The following is an 8,862-nucleotide window of genomic DNA, read 5'->3' on the forward strand; positions in this document are numbered from 1 at the left end:
GCCTCCTCTTTTGGCTGCCTAGATATGCTTCTGTCTCTTCTTTGCTCCACAAACTACACTGGCTTAAGGTCTACAAGCGCATTAAATTCAAGCCCTTATGCTATATATTTAGAGCTAGGCACCTTGTACATCCAAAGTCTGTTGTCACCTTATGTGCCCACCCGATCGTTGAGATCAACCAACCTCACCCTGTGTACCATGCCCAGATTTTGCTTGGCCTGCATGAAAGTCCGCTCCTTTTCGTACTTGGGCCCAAAATACTGGAACTTCCTGCCTATAGCTCTCAGTAACAGCCACTCTATACTTAGGTCCCGCAAGAACTTGAGAACTCTGCTCTTCAACTGCCCTGATTGAGCTTCGTGGTTTCTGCTTTCGGATTTATACTACCTTGCTTGTTGTCTCCGCTAGCGCCGGGAGACCCTTTTGGGTAGCTGCGCGCTTTACAAGTCTCTAACATAAATAAACAATACTGTTTATCCATGCTGAATTCATCGTCCATTCTGACTCATCAAGCTATCGAATACATGCTCATGACATAGGGCATTAGAGGGGGAAGAGCTTGTAGTTACACTCTAAATCAAAATGAAGTAGATGAGTAAGAAACCGCTATGCCTTCATATGGGTAAATAAGGTAAAAAATGCACCCTTTGCCCCCGAGGACCTACGTCTTCAAAGGTGCGCACCCTCAAAGAATCTAATTGGCTCTTGTATGCTCTCATCTTGTCTGCATTTGCCTGCAAGTTGCTATTTCTGTGCTATCCGTGTGACGTGGTATGCATCTGTAGATGATGTGTCACATGAAAGCAGTGGATCACGCATGACGATATGGCGAGTATTCAACATCTTTTTATAGAAAATGGCCCGATCTTGTGAACAGTTGTGTTTCTGGTGCTACATTATAGTTGATAATTATATGGTCTCTTAACACATAATTTCTTCTTATACATATTTTGATAAAGAAAAGGATGAATGGAAAATGTCAAAAATGCACATTGTTCTGTGCTTGCTTATCAAAAGCCTAATTAGATTAATTAGAATAATGGTGATTACTGCAAGCACATCATGGCTTCAGAGAAATACCAGTACTTGTTCTTCTAGAAAGTTAATATCTTCAATATTAGAAAATCATGGTCCCTGCATTAATACGGTTTGATACGATTTAAATGAATGGCATACTGCAATGAGTGCTGATGAACGAGAAAAATGAAGCGATTTCAGAGTTTGCAACAATCTCAAATATTGCTACTCAGATTGGGAATAAGTTTAGGGATTTTATACTCTATCCTGAAGAAAGCCGTTTGACCAGTAAGGCAAAATTATAAGACTGAAACATGTAGACTCGGTGATATCTGACTTATGATGCAAACTTCATACAATTACTTCCTATTTTTTAACCTTGCCCAAGGTAACTTGAAATATACTTTAACAACTTGGGGATACCTTTACGAAATGTTATATTCACATCCCTCTACGATATACACTCCCTTGACTGTCAAGGATGAGCCCACCCAGATACAGACTATACCTGGGTGAGAGCTTGATGATGAAGCCACTGGTAACCCTAGTGGATAAGATTCCTTTAAAAACCAATAAAAATCCTCTTTAGTAAGCAGGAACGAAGAACCAAAAAAGGCTGAAGTGCTGCAGTGAGGGCACTCTCCTTGATGTAAATAACGTAGATGTATGTTGGTGGCTATGGTCATATCAGTATGGGTGTGGGTGGTCGTCTATTGGTAGTTGTGCATACATGCTGTGGTTATCTGCGGTCGTGTATGATTTTGGGTGGCTGACTGATTGTGGGTGCGTTGTCATATGTTTGGTGGAATCTGGTTTGAAGGACGATGTTGTAATTGTGTGACAATATATGAGATAGTAAGTGTGTTGGCGTATGGTATCCTTAATGATGTTATATATTGTGTAGTGTTCTAGTTTTTCCTTTAAGGGGTATATGGTGCACCCTAAAGCTGAGGGAGGAAGTTAAGGATGATTTAATATTGGGAGACACATAGTGGAGTTTAAAATTGGAATTTGTGAACTCTTGGTGCTGGATGTATGCACATGTGATGGAAGTATATGCATGTGGCTGTGTGGTTTTCTCTGGTGGGGTGGGCATAAACTGTGGGTAATGCTGACATAATGGTGTGTGTGTCTGCGGTGATTGTGGTTGGTGTGGACTTTTGCTAGTAGGCATGTGGAAGTATATTAGTGGGTGTGGTTTTATAAAGATTGTTTTTGTTGTGTAATAGGTGTTTGTAGGTGTATATTAACAGACACGCATTGGTTCATGTTCAGTCACATTATTGTTGGGTAGGTGGTCGTATGATGGTGGATGTTGGAATATGATGGTGAGCATGTGTAATGTGTTGTGTGGACATTTTTGATGTTACTTTTCTTGTGTGGACATGCGAAGGTGGGTGCTTTGGCGTTTTGAGGGTGTGTATTGTTATGTTTGCATGTGATATTGTGGACCAGTGATGGTTGCTGGGTTGACATATGATATTGGTTGTGTGAAGGTTTCGATGTTGGGTATGTCGAGGTATAACGGTGAGTTTGTTGACACACACAAATACATCCTTATGGGAATGGTGGCAGTGTTGGCATATGATGTTGACAGTGTTGGCATATGATGTTGGTTTTGTGGGTGTACAGGGATGGGTATATTTTTTCATCATTGTGGTTGTGGGGATGTTTGAGATGGGTGCATGTGAGCTTGGGTGTTTTGGTGTAGGATGGTGGATATGCAGATGTGAAATGCATTTCGTGTGGACACATGATGGTGCCACACTCGTTGAAGCATACTATTCAGACAAATAGTACTGATAGTGACAATGCACTCTGATAAGGAGGGAAATAAATTGTATGTACATGTGTGTGATCACACCAAAAGGATAGGTGTGTAATACCCACTGAGTGCGATCACTACTTGGAACATATGTCTTAACACCCTTGTTTGAAGATGTTTCATCTCTGACCTACAGATACGCAGCTGAGAAGAAATCTCAGTACAGTTTGTATGAATAACATGCTGCAATGAGTGTGCAATGAGTTAAATGAGGCGAGCTCCGAGTACGCAGCAATCTTAAATATAGCCAGATTAGGGATCAGCCTAGGGTTCTTAAACTCGGTCCTGAAGAAAGCTGTTCTATCAGTAAATCAAAATGGAATGTCTAAAGCATGTAGACCAGTAATGTTTGAGCACATTGCATCCTACATAACATTATTGCCTCTTACTTAACATTGCCAACGGTCCCCTGTAATAATATTTAGAGACGTAGGGATACCTTTAGGTAATTGTATATTGAGATCCCTCCATTGCCTTTCTGAGTGTTTCGCGGCAGTAACTGTACACGGCACAAACACCACCTGCTACACCTCTGTTTGCCCTCTCCCTCCATTGCATTCCCTCGTTCTAACCCCTGCCCTTCTGCATGACCAGTGTTGAACTGGCCCGTAGGCAAACTGGCCGTGCCAGAAGGACTGGTTTGGCTAGTCAGTGTATGGGTTGTTTTTGACTGTTTGTGGGCCTGTTGTATGATCTAGTGGGCTTCTTTGTACCACAAACATCAGCTAGTATAAATGAGTGTAGCAAGCAAAATTCATGCAACTCTCCATACTTTGCAAAACACCTACACCCCATGTCTTTACTAGTTGACAACTGCCCTATATGCAAATGTGTGCCACCCTTTAAGCAATCTGATACCCTGATTAGGACCACTTTAATTTTGGAGTCCAGGTCTATTTTCACCCCCAGTTCAACCCCTTGTGTGCTCCTATTCCCCCTCAGCTCCTGTGCCCAACCCCGCCAGTAGTCCTTGGCTTACCCTGCATATGCTTTCTCTGCTCCGTTCCTTTGCAGCAATTTTGTGCGCAGCTGCCCCTTTGCAATCCCTGTGTGCTGCTCTAGTGATGTGTCTCTGCAGTTCCTCTATGTGCTGCATCATCTTTGCAGTCCTTGTATGTGCACCTGCCTTTCTGTTTGTGTTCTGGACTTCTGCAGTCTCTGCTCCCCTTCAGTCCCTGTGTGCCGCCCTGTCCTGCCTCTGCAGGGCCTTTGTGTGCTCCATAGCCCCCTTCTGCAGCCTTCTTTTCGACCAAGCATCCCTACAGCTCTCATCCGTTCCATGCTGTCCTGCCCATGTTGCCCCTCTACTCGCCTCTCTGTGGGCCATGTAAGAGTGGATCACTCGCCAGTGGTCCTAAACCTGCTCCTCCATGGGTTCTGCATTAGTAGACCACGGAGGAGCAGGTACTAGTCAGTGGTCACCTGACCCAGTATCCTGTTTCAGCTGGGAGCAATGTGCATAGGCATGTGACCCAGACCCACCCCAGGTTTTTTTTTGTAAAGCTCCCATTTCGCCCCTTGCTAGTTAGAAGTTGCAGTATATATTTTGTACTGCTCTTCTGCCGTTGAGGAGAGCGTCGGGCATGGGCGCCAATAGGAAGAACATAATGTAATGGAAAAGAATGTACCCCCTATACCATAAATCTTAAATCTAATTTCTACCCAGATATGCTGATTAATCGTATCAGTGGTTGTCAATTAAGACATCATATTCTTTTTATAGACCTTTCTTTAGCCACTGGGTTTCCACACGTCTCTTCTTGATATGGATCTATGCACCGTCAAATTACATAAGATATAACTGGGGACATGTTCTAGCCCTCAGAAGAAAGGGGTCCAAAAGTTACCCGATGGCCCTTAGTTGTCGAAGTTCGCTCAGAAGGTCATAAAGGTGTCAATCCACTATTTGCCTTCATGTATGTATTATTTTTCTCCTTAATTAGGAATGGCTGTCTCCTGGCCACTTCAAAATTTACGCCAACACGTTTTAACCTTCTTGTGAGGCCTGGGTGTTTTTTTGCGAAAACACTAAGGGCCACCGGGTACTTTTTGGACCCCTTTCTTCTGAGGGCTAGAACATGTTTCCAGTTTAAAGAATCATGCAACGTTGATTGGATTACAATGCTGGACACTTTTTCTCAAAAATTGTGATTATTTGTGTTGGACACTTATAAATGTATTGTCACCACACTTTATCATGAAATAATTGTGTATGTTGTGTATACATTGTGTTTAATGGGATGTTTATGTAATTAGTCTTTTATAAATGTGTCATATATGTTTGTTGCACAACACTGAATGCCTTGCGGATAGTGCCGGAGTAAAAATTATTTAACTAAGATTTTATTTAAATGTATAAAGCACAACACTTATCGAAAAGGCGTCTAGGTGCTGCCTGAATTGAAGAAGACAAACTGACATAATAGAGGATTAAACAGCTGAGGTAAACAACCAGGTTTGTCCTGCCAGTCCTATGGGGGTAAACCCTTGGTAGAAGCATAAATATTCATTCGCGTTGTGAGAATCAGTGGATGGTATATCCAAAGTAGAAAGTTGAAATTGGAAGTACAGTAGCCAAAAACCATTCATACCAACCCTCGCAGCTACCAATATACTATTGTGGCATAGACAACAGATTGTCGCTCCTATGAGTGACCAAAGGGAGCAACCCACAAACCCAACAATTAGTTATGAGCATGATGCAACATTTGTATGAAGACATTATCTGTATAGGACTGCCTATGTACTTCTTTGTGTGGGGCTAGAGTAACAAAAATGTGTTCAGGGGGAGTGGGAGTAGTACCTACCAAGGAATGTACAGGAAATTTCTCATCCAGAAACCAGGATATTCCAACTATTGTCGCTATTGCAATCACAGCAATTAGTATGCAAACTATTTTACTCTTTGTCAACCAACCCCTCATTAGATGCGGTGGTTCAAATGGCTGATCCTCCTCATCAATAGGCCGACCAAAGGGATGCATAATTAGGCAAGGAAAGAAATGCAGTTAAAATTGATAATGCAATAAAAAGGATAGTAAAGGTAATTGTTCCCAGTGTCCATCAGAGCCTCACTGGTACAGGCTCCTATTGTTCATCAATACGTTGGTGCTTTTGATCACCGGCGGTGGAGCTTGCTCTGTCATAAGCTCTTGATGTATCCCACATCTATCAGGACAATGTACTCCTTAAGAGAGTACGTTCAAGCTACCATATCCAATGTCAAAACAGTGCACCAATCTCACATCACCCTAAACTAACTCTGTTGGTACTACAGCAAAGTACAACCTAATTTACACAGTCCATCCCTGTCTAATCTGACTTTTTCCTTTTTGTGCACTATTCCCCAGTTGGGGTCGCAAATTGTACCTGGTGACTCCAGGCACAGATGGATCAGTGAAAAGAGGCTCCTAGGCATCTTGGATCTCCGGTGGAACTGCTGCATTCAGCACTTCATCCTTTTCCGCATCCGTTTTGGTCCAAGTCAGCTTGGCGTCACCGAAAGGAGACAAACTGAGGCACTGTCTCACACTCGGAGTCCCCTACTCCATCTTTGATCCATTGGTCATAAGGCAAAGGTAGAGGCACTCTCATGCAATGGGAGGCATTAATCCAGTTCTTATGTCCAGAAACTTTGATGGCGGTGTGAGTTGTCAGCAAAACCTGGAGTGGCCCCTTCCAATGCTGCTCCAAACTTTTCTTCCTCTGAAAATGACATATCAGGATGAACTCACCAGGCTGAATGTCGTGTCCGGGCCCCTCTCGTGTGGCTGGCAGGGCTTCTCGGACCTATTGGTAAATAGAACGCAAATTTTCCGTTAACTGGCAAAGGTAATCGATCAACAACGGATACTCAATATCTGAGAACCGCCGAAGACGCAGGATGCCCCAGACATTTGCCAGGCGTCCAAACATGACCTTGTACGGTGACAATCCTGTCCTAGAATGTGCTGCTGTTCTTGTCGACAAGAGAGCTAATGGTAAAGCATCTGGCCACTGTAACCCTGTTGTCTCCTGAATCTTTACCATCTTCAGCTTGACAGTACCATTGTACTTCCCAACCAAACCTGCTGACTGTGGGTGGTTTGCAGCATGAAAATTTTGTTTTATGTGCAAACCATCACAAATTAAATGAATGACCTTGGCATTAAAATAACTTCCGTTATCACTCCAAATCAAACGGAGCAAGCCAAAACGAGGAAAATACTCCTTCAGGAATACCTTTGCAGTCATAACAGCCATATTGTCTTTAGTAGGATAAGCTTCAACCCATTTACTAAAAGCACAAACAACTACTGAAACAAATTTCAGATTATTGCACTTCTCCATCTCTATAAAGTCCATCTGAAGGACTTCTAAAGGAAAAGTAGGTGGTGCGAAGTTGCTGGGTGGGATAGGAGTACTTTTTCCTTGATTGTGCATCATGCACACCATACAATACTACACTGAATGTGCAGCAGTCTTCGAAATGTTATCATTCTGCCTTACAGGATCTAGCAACTTGCAAATACCCTGAGCACTAAAGTGTGCTGGTCCATGGGCCATTGTAACTACAGGGAGAACATACGCATCTGGCAACATCCATCTCTGCTTTCTGACTTGTCAATCCAACATCCCTCCTCGTTCAATTGTGCTGTACCTTCTTGCCACATTGCTAACTTCTATTGTGGCCTTGCTTTGAATCTCCTTCACATTTTCAAGCGTGTCTTCAAACATAGTAACATCAGGCACCCACCTAGCAGGTCCTGCTACAAACTTTACTTTCACTTTGGTCCGGGCCGTCTCTTTAGCTGTCTGATTAGCAAAAGCATTTCCCCTACATACATCATCAGTAACTTTCTGGTGAGCACTACAATTCACTATGGACAATTTCTTAGGGAGTGTCAAAGCAGATGGAAGCCGCAATATAAGGTGCCCGCGCTGGATTTTGGTGCCATGAGAAGTAAGAAACCCTCTCTCAGTCCAGAGCCGCCCAAAGTTATGCGCGACTCCGAAAGCATATTGGCTATCAGTATAAATATTGACAACCAGTCCCTCACTTAAGTCACAAGCTCGGATTAGGGCAAAGAGCACGGCAGATTGAGCTGACTGATAAGGAACTCAAGATGTCTCAACTACTGTGCGCAGCATGGTGTTAGCATATGCAGCAGTTGTAGTGCCATCTGGTAATTTAAAGCAAGAGCCATCGACATGTAGTTCCCCTTGTGGATCAGTTAAAGGAACATCAGTCAAGTCTACCCGTCCTTTTGTCTCTTCTTCCGTCCGGAAGATACAATCATGTTTATCAATCTCATCATTCCCAGAAGGGAGGGGCAGCAATGTGGCTTGGTTCAGCATGGCACATCTTTTAATCATAGTATGTTTTGCGAACAATGTTAATTTATAACCTGTCAGACGTGCACTGGTGAGGTGCTGTGTCTTGGTCTTATTCAAAAGTATATCCACAGCATGGGGTACCATGACTATGGGATCAATATCGAGTACGAGTCCAGCCGATTGTCTAATAGAAATGGCCACAGCCGCGACCGCTCTTAGTCAGCTCCGAAGGGCTCTCGCACCGGGGTCAAGGACAGAGGAGAAATAAGCACACAGCTGTTGCTTATCTCCAAAGTCTGGTTTTAAAATAGAAAGCGCGCAACCAGCCATCTCATGGACATACAACTCAACCGGCTTGCCATAGTTGGGTGTGCCAAGCACAGGAGCCAAACAAAGCACAGCTGTTAAGTACTCAAAAGACTGCTGACATGCGGGCGTCTAAGGCAGGGGCTCATGCACATCTTTAGTGGTTGGTGCAAGCAAGGGTTTGGTTAATAAGGAGTAGTTCAGTATCCACTGCCTACATTAGGAAGTGATACCCATGAAAGAGCGCACATCTTTCTGAGTCTGTGGGATGGTCATTTTAACAATTGCATTGATGCGCTCAGGAGTCAATCTCCTACCCTCCTTCAGCAGTAGGTGACCTAAATAGGTGACCTCCTGTCGACAGTACTGAAATTTGGAAAGGGACGCTTTATGTCCGT

The sequence above is a fragment of the Lissotriton helveticus genome, chromosome 5_1, assembly GCF_964261635.1.
Source record: "Lissotriton helveticus chromosome 5_1, aLisHel1.1, whole genome shotgun sequence".
Lineage (NCBI taxonomy): Eukaryota > Metazoa > Chordata > Amphibia > Caudata > Salamandridae > Lissotriton > Lissotriton helveticus.